Below are 14313 nucleotides of genomic sequence, written 5' to 3'. Positions count from 1 at the left end.
GCAATACCTGCACACTTGAATAAACCGCATAATTCATGTAAGAACAGCAAATGATCTCCAGGGTGGATAGTTCCATCCCCTGTATAACGGTTACCCACTACGCGTTCAATAATTTTCATAGGTATTTTGTATGGTATTTCTTCCTCACCTGGCGCCTCATCCACTACCTTTGCAGTAGTAGAAGATTTTCCAAATAAAAACTCAAGAGAAGATCTCTCCATAATGAATTATGGCAGCAGGCAGAAATAAAATCAGCACAAACAGTAAAAGTTTCCCTTACCAATTCCACTTACCAATAGCGCTTCACTCCCCGGCAACGGCGCCAGAAAATAGTCTTGATGACCCACAAGTATAGGGGGTGTATCGTAGTATCTTCGATAAGTAAGAATGTCGATCCCAACGAGGAGCAGAAGGTGTTGACAAGCAGCTTCGATGAAGGATTCACTGTAGATGCTCACAGACAAGTATTCAGGGGTTTTTGATGTAACAGATGAATAAAGTACGAGTAAGTAAAGTGCGAGAGTAACAATTGCAGCGAGTGGCCCAATCCTTTTTAGCACAAAGGACAAGCCGGTTTGTTTACTTATAATGACCAAACGTTCTCGAGGACACATGGGATTTTAGTCTAGTGCTTTCGCTACATACGGCTAATTAATCTTCATTGTTTTGATAAGTGTTGTGTGGGTGAACCTGTGCTAATGTACCGCCCTTCCTAGGACTAATACATACTTGTGATTATACCCCTTGCAAGCATCCGCAACTACAAGAAAGTAATTAAGATAAATCTAACCACAGCCTTAAACTCTGAGATCCTGCTATCCCTCCTGCATCGATATACCAACGGGGGCTTAGGTTTCTGTCACTCCGGCAACCCCGCAATTGGCAAACGAGTACAAGATGCATTCCCCTAGGCCCATAAAGGTGAAGTGTCGTGTAGTCGACGTTCACACGACACCACTAGAAGAATAACACCACAACTTAAATATCATAACATTGAATATTACTCAACCATACTTCACTACTAACATTTAGACTTCACCCATGTCCTCAAGAACTAAACTAACTACTCACGAGACATCATATGGAACATGATCAGAGGTGATATGATGATGAATAACAATCTGAACATAAACCTTGGTCCAACGGTTTCACTCAATAGCATCAATAACAAGTAGAAATCAATACCGGGAGAGTTTCCCCTATCAAACAATCAAGATCAAACCCAAATTGCTACAGCGGTGACGATGTGCAGCGGTGGAGACGGCGGTGATGATGATGAAGATGATGATGATGGTGATGGAGATGATGTCCAACTTGATGGCGGTGACGATGGCGTCGATTTCCCCCTCCAGGAGGGAATTTCCCCGGCGGATCTCAGCCCGCCGGAGAGCTCTTTTCTCTCTGGTGTTCTCCGCCTCGCAGAGGCGGCTGTAACTCTTCGCGAGGTACCCTCTGGAGCTTAGGTTTTCGGGACGAAGGCGTACGCGAAGAAAAGGAGGCGAGAGGGGGCTGTGGGCCCCCTCCTCACAGGGCAGCGCGGCCAGGCCTTGGGCCACACCGGCCTATGGGGTGGGCCCACCTCGGGTCCCCTCAGCTCCCCCTTCTGGCTCACTTCGTCATCTGGAAAAATAGGATTTTTGATATAATTTCCATCAACTGTTGATCTTCCGAAATATTTCATTCTGACGGTGCTTTTTCCAGCAGAATCCTGGCTCCAGTACTCGATCCTCCAATAATCATGAAACATGCAAAATAGATGAAATAACATAAGTATTATGTCCAAATATGAAATATATCAATGAATAACAGCAAATTATGATATAAAATAGTGATGCAAATTGGACGTATCATAGATACATGATTTTTCTGGTTTGAATATGTCTAGACCTTGTTTATCAACTTGTTGAATGCTTACTATATGACATAAGAGGACTATGTGCATTGGTATTTCATTTTTTGATTTTCATGCCCATTTGTGAATCTTGGTAAAATCCTAGGTTTGAGCAAGATTTAAACAAGTTTAACATGTGAAAATGAAAAGGTAATTAAGTCTGGATCCTTCTTTTAGTCACTCTAAAATGAAGCTTTTGGGAGGTTCTTGAATTTACCATGTTTGAAACCCAAAACCACTTCTGTTCATGCTTGACTTCATAAGACGTACAGAGTTTAGGGTTAGGGGTAGATACATGATTTTTCTGGTTTGAATATGTCTAAACCATGTTTATCAATCTGAATACTTACTATATGACATAAGAAGGCTATGTGCTTTGGTTTTTCATTCTTTCGATTTTTTCTGAATTTTTATGCCCATTTGAATCTTGGTCAAATCCTAGGTTCGACCAAGATTTAAATAAGTTTAAAACATGACAATGAAAAGCTCATTAATCCTGGATCCTTCTTAATTAACCAGACAGTCTAATTAAAATAAAGCTTTTGGGAGGTTTTTGAAATTTCCATGTTTGAAACCCAAAACCACACTTCTCTTCGATCATGCTTGACTTCATATATAATTAAGACAGAGTTTAGGGTTAGGGGGTACATGATTTGTCTGATTTGAATATGTCTAGACCTTGTTTATGAACTTGAATTCTTAATATATGACATAAGAAGACTATGTGCTTTGGTTTTTTTATTTTTATTTATTTTATGCCCATTTGAATATTGGTCAAATCCTAGGTTTGACCAAGATTTAAACAAGTTTAAAACATGAAAATGAAAAGGTAAGCCTGGATCCTTCTTAGTCACTCTAAAATGAAGCTTTTGGGAGGTTTTTGAAATTTCCATATTTGAAACCAAAAACCACTTCTCTTCATGCTTGACTTCATAAGATAGAGTTCAGGGTTAGGGGTAGATACATGATTTGTCTTATTTGAATATTTCTAGACCTTTTTTATCTGAATGCTTACTATATATGTGACATAAGAAGACTATGTGCTTTTGTTTTTCACTTTTCTGATTTTTTTAAATATTATGCCCATTTGAATTTTGGTAAGATCCTAGGTTTGACAATGATTTAAACAAGTTTAAAATATGAAAATGAAAAGGTAAGCATATGGATCCTTCTTAGTCACTCTAAAATGAAGCTTTTGATAGGTTTTTGAAATTTCCATGTCTGAAACCCAAAACCACTTCTCTTCATGCTTGACTACATAAGACATAGTTTAGGGGTTAGGGGTAGATACATGATTTGTCTAGTTTGAAAGTGCTAGACCTTGTTTACCAACTTTAATGCTTACTATATGATATAAGAAGACTATGTGCTTTGTTTTTTCATTTATCTATTATTTTTAATTTTATGCCCATTTGAATTTTGGTCAAATCCTAGGTTTGACCATGATTTAAACAAGTTTAAAACATGAAAATGAAAAGGTAAGCCTAGATCCTTCTTAGTCACTCTAAAATGAAGATTTTCTGAGGTTCTTGAAATTTTCATGTTTCAAACCCAAAACAACTTCTCTTCATGCATGCTTGACTTCATAAGATAGAGTTGAGGGTTAGGGGTAGATACATGATTTGTTTTGTTTCAATATGTCTAAACCTTGGTTATGAACTTGAATGCTGCTTACTATATGACATAAGAAGTCTATGTGTTTTGGTTTTTCATTTTTTTCTATTTTTAAGAATTTTTTATGCCCATCAACCAAGATTTCAACAAGTTTAAAACATGAAAAATGAAAAAGTAAGTTTTGATCCTTCTTAAGTATTAGTCAATCCAAAATGAAGCTTTTTTGGCAGATTTTTGGAATTTCCATGTTTGAAACCCAAAACCAATTCTCTTCTTGCATGCTTGACTTCATAAGACAGAGTTTAGGGTTAGGGGGTAGATACATGATTTGTCTAGTTTGAATATGTCTAAACCTTGGTTATGAACTTGAATGATGCTTACTATATGACATAAGAAGGCTATGTGTTTCAGTTTTTCATTTTTTTTATTTTTAAGATTTTTATTCCCATTTGAATCTTGGTCAAATCCTTGGTTTGATCAAGATTTAAACAAGTTTAAAACATGAAAATGAAAAAGTAAGTTTGGATCCTTCTTAATTATTATTCAATCCAAAATGAAGCTTTTTTGGCAGGCATTGTGCATATCGCCTTGAGAAACATCTTTGCGAGCTAGTGTATTAAACGTTTATTCACATATAATCGATTTTTTTTACTTTATTAGTGCACACAATGACAGAATCGGCCAAATGTGTATGATTTTTGTGAAGGTGCTACTAGAAAACAAGATGCACTATGATGAAACATGAAAGGAGGCAAGGGAGGGATAGTGAAGAGGTGGGAGAGACCGAGAGAGGAACCGCAAGGTAATTAAATTGGGGCCAAAACGATTCCAACTTCCTAGGCATTGACCAACTTTGCCCCTCTTAACCCAACGTGGCAGTGAACCCGAGATATTTTTATTATAAGCAACAACTTCCTCTTACTCGCTTCTCCGAAATGGTAAGAGAACCTCACCAGCTTAAGTTACCAATCGACATAGCTATGGCCTTCCGACTTGGCTCTGGTCGCCGCGCGCGTAGTCCTACCACCGACGAGGAAGCGAGCATCAGCGCTGCCTTCGCTTCGTCCAGTGCGCACCAAGGCATAACCCGCCCGCTCTGCACTGGCCGGTTGATCAGCCCGCGATGGCGGTGCTGGCCGTGGAGCCCCTCGCCAGCCGCTTCCCGTGCGGGCTGATGGATGCAGAGGCAGGGATCTCCCACGCAACCCCGCATGCGACGCCCGCTCGGCCCTGGCCAGCTTTTCCGCCCGCGCATGCCGCATGGTTTTCTTTGCCAGCAGGTGAGATCCCCTTCCCGTCCGGCGCGAATGATGCGGAGGCAGGGAGCTCCCGTGGCCAGCCGACTAATCCGATCGCACTTCAGGCAGTGCCTGCCGTGGAGCCAGGCCGTTCTTTCAAAGCGCATCACAGCGACGCCCTTTGCAGGAGCAACACCGCCAAGGAGCTCGTATATAACGTGATGTTCCCGGCACTCTATAGATGCCGGGATGCTCTGTAAGCTTTCGTGCAGGCTAAGAATGCGGCGGCGGCAAATCCCAGGGATGCAGCTTTGCAGCAGCGCGCTGATGAGGCTAAGGTGGCGCACGCTTTCCACCAGGCGTGCCTCGACAGGCTTAACATCCAGCACGGCTTCGTGCAACCGCCAAACGCCGCTCCAGCTAAGATCAAAAAATATCCGGTGAGCATATCACTCCGGAGTAGAACAATCCAATTTCTAGTACTGTAGGAGTACTTTACTAGTGCACAAACCTAGCGAAATAAAAGGTGTGTTCTTTGTGTGTGATGTAAATCTAAAAATTTGAAGGTTCTAGCAAAAACATTAATTCACAAATATTCGATGTGTTTGCTTGGCCTTATCTATATATCCGGTGAGTATATATGGGTGCCAAATCCTTTACAAACTTATATTTAACATATATGACCACATTTTTAAGAGATCGATGTGCATGCATCTATCTCGCCATGGTAAATTAATGAAACAAGTTGCATATTTGCCAGAATTCCAAACTTCGTGAGCAGTATAGAGATCGAGACCTTAATTAATTATTATGGGTAGGATGCATGCATGCATGGCCATTTTCTAGGGTTTTAAAGGATACTAGAGCTTTTCTAGGTTAATTTGCAACTATATGTATATTTGTTTTCTTGTTCTGGGCTGATCATTAAACTCAACATTGAGTTGTAGATTATGTGAAATTAGTACATGCCATAAAATATAGTAATTTTTTATGTACCCTACGAGGTAGTACGTGTGGTGTACCCTTAATTATTAATTGGTAGACATGTACCGTTTGCATGTTTGAAGAAAATTTGAATTTGGAAGAAGTTTTTAAAGTAAAATTAATGCAAGCACAAAATCATATGTGATGGTGAAATTTCTAGAACAAATTAATACAAACCTCAAATTCTGACAGGAAATACTTGGACGTGCCTTGCGAGGGTGGTAGCAAACAAGAACACAATGACCAAACTTCAAATGCCAATCCACCCACCGAGCAATACGACCGGTGTGTACAATCGATCGACTCCTTCTAATCAAATTTGAATACAATAGAAGAAGTTTAAAAAAAGTTCAAAACGAGATAAACTTGTGCATTGAGTCATCCTTTGTTATTTATTTGCTTGTAAAAATATAAACATAGGCATATGAATGTATTCGAATAGAACACTTCACTTTTCAACGGGGAAGGGACCCGAAGGTCCCAGAAAAACAAAAAAATTACAATAGTAGTACTCCTTTGAGAAGGCAGTAGAAGAAGGATCCTCGAAGAACCAAATGCTTTTATTATCCACAGCTGTTCGGCTCTTTTCCTTCTCGTGTAAGCTATCACGCAATGATTATGCTAATGGTCGGATGGTAGTACAACCATTCACGCAAACTTCTGCGCCCTTCGTCATGTCAGCATCGTATCCCAGTGTGCAAGCAGTCTGCTCGAATGAAATACTCCTAAGTACATATGGTATTCCCTCCAAACACACACCACATGGTATTCCCTCCAAAGACGCACCGTCGCCCCGATCTGCTCGAATGAAATACTCCAAAATACTTCTGCGCCCTTCATCATGTCAGCATCGTATCCCAGTGTGCAAGCAGTCTGCTATGAAATGGAGACGACATTTTGTTGAAAAGTGTCGGTGCATGCTATATATATGAGAGTTTTTACAGCATTATTCCGATTTCCACAGAATGCATTAAATTTGGACGCGATGACACACTGACAAGAGTGGTTTAAACAAGGCCATTATTTTATTATGTTATATTACTACAGTACTCCAAGGTAGCACTAGTAGCCTTCGGTTGTACTCTGCCGGTCGCGCTGCCTCATTCGACCAGAATTTATTCTTCTTCTCATATATATATATACAAAATACTGTCTGCCGAGGTTCGATGACCGCACCGTCGCCCCTCTCCGCGCCGCCGTCTTGGGCCGCACCGCCATTCTCCCCGCCGAGTTCTCCCCCGTCCCCGACGCACCACCGTCAAGCACCACCGGACCGATCTTCGCAGGTATGTACATCTCCAACCTCCGGCGAGTAGAGAGGTTCATCGGTCATTTTGTTCGATATAACCTTAATTTGGGGATTGCAATGTGAGTAACTTACTGGGTTTTCTAGGAAATGAAAACGGTGTCGCTCGATGCCTACACTGCGTCGGCGGATACATGGAAAGCGGAGACGGATGCTCTGCATGCATCGGCGGAGACATGTAAAGCGGATGCGGATGTGGAGGCAAAGGCGGTGGCTAGGACGGCCCCGGGTGCTGTGGCGCTGGCAAATGCTCCTATCGAAGCGGCATTTTGTTGGAAAGTCTTGGCGCGTGCTTCGAGAGATTTGGCGGCGCAGCCGGGAGAACCGTCGGAGGCTTCGAAGCTGGCTGCTTTGAACGCGTCGAGAGCTTGGATGGAGACTTCATCTAAGGCGGCGCTTGTTGCATATGATCATGACTCGTCAACCCCTTTGTAAGTTCTACCTTCCCCAACTGCAATGCGGTTAGATCTGGTGGATTGGGTTTTTTGCCCAAACCAGACATAATGATGCATTGCGATGTTTTTGTATTTTTGATGGTGCATTCTGCTTCTTTTGTAATTTGGGTGATTAATTATGCTTTTTAGGTACTCCAGTTCATATTAATTGACTCTAATATGAATGTATCTAGACACATTTTAGTTCTAGATACATCCATATTGGAGTCAATTAATATGAATCGGAGGGGAGTAGTAATTTTTCGGATGCACTGTCCTCTTCAGGAATTTTTCATGGTGATTTTTTTGGTTTTTTTTTCTATCAACCTAGCTAATGCTCTCTGCTGTTTAGCCAAAAGTTGGATGATGCATTGTACTGTTTACATATATTTTACTCTGATGATGCATTTTGCTCTTTTAGCCTTTTAGGTAATTTTTCTGATTCCTTGAGCAGTGTGGGAAATTTGGATGAAGAATTTTGCTCTCAACTTAGATGATGCATTGTGATGTTTACATTTTATTACCTATATCAAAGCTAACCCCATCTGATGTTACCACAGCGTTTTGGGTCCTGTAGATGTCTCCTTTTCCTCCAATCGTGTTACACGTTAGCAATTATTACTGTAGATGCGAGATTGTCTTCCGTTGGTGCGTCCTATTTTTGTGGTGTTTTTGCATTGTCCTGTTTAAATTATTTTGATTTTGCTGATGCATTGTGCTGTTTACATTATTTTGATTTTGCTGATGCATTGTCCTGTTTACATTATTTTGATTTTGTTGATGCATTGTGTTGTTTACACTATTTTGATTTTGCTGATGCACCGTGCAGTTTAGGAAACATTGATGATGAATTAGATGATGCATTTTGCTGTTTAGTCAAATTAGATGTTGCATTTTGTTTGAAAAAATTAGATGATGCAATGTGTTGTTTACATAAGTTTGACGATGCATCGTGCGATTTGCGTAATCCTACGAGCTTTAGTCGAAGGACACCCATAACAATCAACAATCTGCCTGAAGATGTAGTCTCTCAGATTCTTGTCAGGCTTCCTCCCCATCCAACCTGCTTACTAGCTACATCAGGCACCAAGAAAGCATGGAGGCAATGTATGGGAAGCAATTATTTTAGAAAGCTAACTGTGTCACACAACGGAGGAAACCCGTTGCTAGGGTTTTTCACCAACAACTCCGAGGACAATCGATTCATCACAGAGCATGATCTTCACCCGGCCATCTTGCAGATGCTGGCAATCCCGTCTGAAGTGAACGGTCCCAAAATCTATGTCCTGGGATGCCGCGATGGTATGGTGCTACTCCATTCTAATGTATCCGGTGGGTATATATCAGTCTGGGATCCAATTAGGCAAGTTCTCACAGCGATACCAGAACCACCATTGTGGCGCAATCACGCAATTGAAAGCAGCGGCTCAATTCTCTATTCGAGAAACAACTCTGAACCGTTTACACATTGTTGCAAGTTCTCGGTTGTTTGGATAACAACTAAAAGTTATGATGCACAGGCTCATATCTACTCACCAGATTCAAAAGAATGGGAGTTTCTAGCTCGATCAACTCCGATGCTGTCAGAGATTGACCGTAGACCGGCAACTCTCATAGGGGGTATTTTGTACTGGCCAACGAAGTCTAGATATATCATTGAGCTTGACCATGCAAAGAAGGCTCTGAAATATATTCAGTGCCCTCATGAGACGCATGACATATTCATGCTTAACATTCACATCTTCAAGGGACATAATGGAGATGTTGCCCTTGCTGTTATAAGAGACTTCACCCTACAAACATGGGCCAGTACAAGATCATCAACAGGCGATCACGAGTCATGGACACGTCATATAAATTTTGAATTGGATACTTTTCTTGGCCTTGACACATCATTTCCATACAATTGGAAACATGCAGTAAGGTTACTCTGCGTATTTGAGGACAAAAATGAGCTGGTTGTAAGGGCAAAGGAGGGAGTATTCCAATTAGATATGAGCAACTGGCAGTGGAGAAAGTACAATTCTGCTAGACGTTGGTGCACTTTACATCCCTACTCAGTTACACCGGGTTAGTCATTCATATGTAACCTTTGCATTCATTTACATATGACTTTTGCTGATCAATTTGTTCATTTCCTGACAGTAACCAACCCGATCCAGAGTGCAACATCAAGGACACGAAAAAGAACGCGCTGTACGGAACGCATCTAATTCAAAGTTCAACATCCATAAGAGAAAAGGAAGTCGCATATGAAGGAGCAAGGCTTGTTTGGGCAAGAAGTGATAGCCCAGCTTTTGTTTGGTCTGATGTCTTTTAGTTTTCGTTCTAGTGGAAATGTTGCTGCACCATTTGTTTGTACTGCAGCTCCATAGTGGTAGCTGCTAGTACGTTGGCGCTGTCCGACGTTTGCTTGTTTTGGGGGCAAAAATATGCCACGAAACCTTTGTTTTATGTGATCAAACGATCATCTCTGCATGTATATGTTTGGGTTCTGATGAAACCTTTTTTGTGATCTGTACATATATTTGAGTCAGTCTGTGTTTTGTTTTATGATGGGCAGGAGTATTTTTTTACTACACCATTGTTTATCCGAATTGTATTACTCACTCTATTCAAAAAGTTAGCGGCTCACCTTTTTCCTTCAAGATACGGATGTATCTACACACTAAAAATAGATATAGATGAAACCATCTCTAGACAAAGTTTAGTCACTTATGTATGGACGGGGGTAGTATTATTTATGTTGTGCTCCCAAAACAAGCAGACGTCGGATAACGCCTATTTAAAGTTCATATGTGTAATCTTATTCCTTTTGGAAGTTAAGCATTAAACTCTACTAGTACAAACGTGGTGTACTTGTGATGTAGTATTACTTTTTTTTGAACTGGTATAGTACTATGTAAGAAGAGTACTCCCTCCGATTCACATTCATTTTACACCAAGAAATATGGATCGGAGCGAGGGAGTAAATTAAACATGGCATCTCGTGCATGAAGCTTGACAGATCGATCAGGTTGGCTAGAATGGCAATACAATGCTCCTCATTAGGCAAATGCATGCCATGTACAATAGTATACATCCAGTAAAGAAGTCTATACTGACATAAAAAAGACTACATTGGGGATAAGAGTCAATTGGGGCATCTACAATACATAAAATCTTGCTCGTAGCTGATTTTGGCTAAGTGGGTTTTACTCACATTACACGTGCCACTTTCCTTGTCTGCAAAACAAGTTCCAATAAAGGAAGAGGAAAGAAGAGGACATTGTGGGCGAGATTGAACACCTTTTTTATGTGTTAAGTTGAGGCCTTGTTTAGCTGAGGATTTCGACTTAGGCCTAACAGCTCAGCACACCCACAAATAAATTTTCGTGCGCGCACCACTGTCAGCAACAATAACAAAATTAGCACGCAAGATTAAGAACGAAGTGAATTTAAGTAACTTGGTTAGCTTTTCAAGCAATATATTCAGAGAAAGAGCACACATGTTCAGCTAGAAATAATCGTAAGAGAAGAACAATAAATCTAAGGCACCCCAATTCATATGCAGAAGGGGCGCGGCAACGCATGGATTCATACCTTCAGTCGACTCTGGCTCGTAGAAGGGCGGCCGCGCCTCGAGGATGCCGGTGACGTCTCCACCTCGATCTCACATGTGATTGCTTCTCGGTGGGCGGTGCGCCACACCATGTAGAAGATCTATCAAAAGAGGAGAGCCCGATGATGCTACCGATGCCTCAACCTTGATAGCACCGGCCTGTTGCTCCGCACCGAGATGTGCCACGTGCAAGATTTAGCGGATGCACCAATTTTAGAGATATGTCATAATCGTTGTAACAAATTTCAACGTGATGATGATTTGATCCTGCACTCGGCCTTGAACATAAGTACTAGTACATTTTCACAATTTTTTATCATTATACTTTGCGAGATTTAGCAGACGCGCCAAATTCAGAGATAGATCATGATCATGGTAACACAATTTACAATGTAATGATGACTTGATGTTGCACTCGACCTTGAACATAAGTACTAGTATGGTGTCACAATTTTGTATCATTATACTTCGCAAGTTTTAGCGGATGCGCCCATTTTCAGAGGATCATGGTAACAAGTTTTCAACGTGATGATGATTTGATGTTGCACTCGACCTTGAACAGAAGTACTACTACTGTCTTACAATTTCTTTATCATTATACTTTGCAAGATTTAGCGGATGTGCCAAATTCAGAGATAGATTAAGAACTTTACAAGTGGTTTTGGGTTTCAAACATGGAAATTTCAAAAACCTCCCAAAAACTCCATTTTAGAGTGATTAAGAAGGATACATGCTTCCCTTTTCATTTCATGTTTTAAACTTGTTTAAACTATCTTGGTCAAACCTAGGATTTGACAAGATTCAAATGGGCATCAAAATTTAAAAAAAAAGAAAAATGAAAGACAAAAGCAAATAGTTTTCTTATGTCATATAGTAAGCATTAAAGTTGATAAACAAGGTCTAGACATAATCAAACCAGACAAATCATGTATATGTCTACCCTAACCCTAAACTCCGTCTTATGAAGTCAACCATGGAAATTTCAAGAACAAACCAAAAGCTTCATTTTAGAGTGACTAAGAAGGATACAGACTTCCCATTTCATTTTAATGTTTTAAACTTGTTTAAATCTTGGTCAAACCTAGGATTTGACGAAGATTCAAATAAGTTAAAAACATGACAATGAAAAGGTAAGCATCGATCCTTCTTAGTCGCTCTAAAATGAAGCTTTTGGGAGGTTTTTAAAATTTCCATGTTTGAAACCCAAAACCACCTCTCTTCATGCTTGACTTCATAAGACAGAGTTTAGGGTTAGGGCTTAGGGGTAGATACATTATTTTTCTGGTTTGAATATGTCTAGACCTTGTTTATCAATTTGAATGCTCACTATATGACATATGAAGGCTATGTGCTTTGGTTTTTCATTCTTTCGAATTTTTTTCCGAATTTTTATGCCTATTTGAATCTTGGTCAAATCCCAAGTTTGACCAAGATTTAAACAAGTTTAAAACATGACAATGAAAAGGTAATTAATCCTGGATACATCTTAATTAATTAGTAAGTCTAATTAAAACGAAGCTTTTGGGATGTTTTTGAAATTTACATGTTTGAAACCCAAAACCACACTTCTCTTCATGCTTAACTTCGTATATGAGATAGAGTTTAGGGTTAGGGGATACATGATTTGTCTGGTTTGAATATGTCTAGACCTTGTTTATGAACTTGAATGGTTACTATATGACATAAGAAGACTATGTGCTTTGGTTTTTTTATTTTTTATTTTATACCCATTTGAATATTGGTCAAATCCTAGGTTTGACCAAGATTTAAACAAGTTTAAAACATGAAAATGAAAAGGTAAGCTTGGATCCTTCTTACTCACTCTAAAATGAAGCTTTTGGGAGGTTTTTGAAATTTCCGTGTTTCAAACCAAAAACCACTTGTCTTCATGCTTGACTTCATAAGACAGAGTTTATGGTTAGGGGTAGATACATGATTTGTATTATTGGAATATGTCTAGACCTTGTTTATCAACTTTTGAATGCTTACTATATATATGACATAAGAATACTATGTGCTTTTGTTTTTCATTTTTCTGATCTTTTTAAATTTTATGCCCATTTGAATCTTGGTCAAATCCTAGGTTTGACAATGATTTTAATAAGTTTAAAATATGAAAATGAAAAGGTAAGCATGGATCCTTCTTAGTCACTCTAAAATAAAGCTTTTGGGAGGTTTTTGAAATTTCCATGTTTGAAACCCAAAACCACTTCTCTTCATGCTTAACTACACAAGACAGAGTTTAGGGGTAGGGGTAGATACATGATTTTTCTTGTTTGAATATGTCTAGGCCTTGTTTATCAACTTTAATGCTTACTATATGACATAAGAAAACTATGTGCTTTGGTTTTTCATTTTTCTGATTTTTTTGGAATTTTGATGCAAATTTGAATCTTGTAAAATCCTTGGTTTGACCAAGATTTAAACAAGTATAAACATGAAAATGAAAAGGGAAGAATGTATCCTTCTTAGTCACTCTAAAATGATGTTTTTGGGAGTTTTTTGAAATTTCCATGTTTGAAACCCAAAACCATGCACTTCTTTTCATGCTTGACTTCATAAGACAGAGTTTAGGGGTTAGGGGGTAGATACATGATTTGTCTAGTTTGAATATGTCTAGACCTTGTTTATCAATGTTAATGTTTACTATATGACATAAGAAGACTATGTGCTTTGGTTTTTCATTTTTCTGTTTATTTTATTTTATGCCCATTTGAATCTTGGTCAAATCCTAGATTTGACCAGGATTTAAACAAGTTTAAAACATGAAAATGAAAATGTAAGCCTTGATCCTTCTTAGTCACTCTAAAATGAAGCTTTTGGGATGTTCTTGAAATTTCCATGTTTGAAACCCAAAACGACTTCTCTTCATGCTAGACTTCATAAGATCGATAGGGGGTAGATACATGATTTGTCTGGTTTGGATATATCTAGACCTTGTTTATGAACTTGAATGCTTACGATATGACACAAGAAGACTATGTGCTTTTGTTTTTCATTTTTCTGATTTTTTTTAAAATTTGTGCCCCTTTGTATCTTGGACAAATCCTAGGTTTGACAATGATTTAAACAAGTTTAAAATATGAAAATGCAAAGGTAAGCATGGATCCTTCTTAGTCACTCTAAAATGAAGCTTTTGGTTTTTTTTTAATTTCCATGTTTGAAACCCAAAACCACTTCTCTTCATGCTTGACTTCATAAGACAGAGTTTAGGGGTTAGGGGTATAGATACATGATTTGTCTGG

This window comes from Lolium perenne, chromosome 3 (genome assembly GCF_019359855.2).
Source record: "Lolium perenne isolate Kyuss_39 chromosome 3, Kyuss_2.0, whole genome shotgun sequence".
Taxonomy (NCBI): domain Eukaryota; kingdom Viridiplantae; phylum Streptophyta; class Magnoliopsida; order Poales; family Poaceae; genus Lolium; species Lolium perenne.
This window is presented reverse-complemented; position numbering follows the sequence as displayed.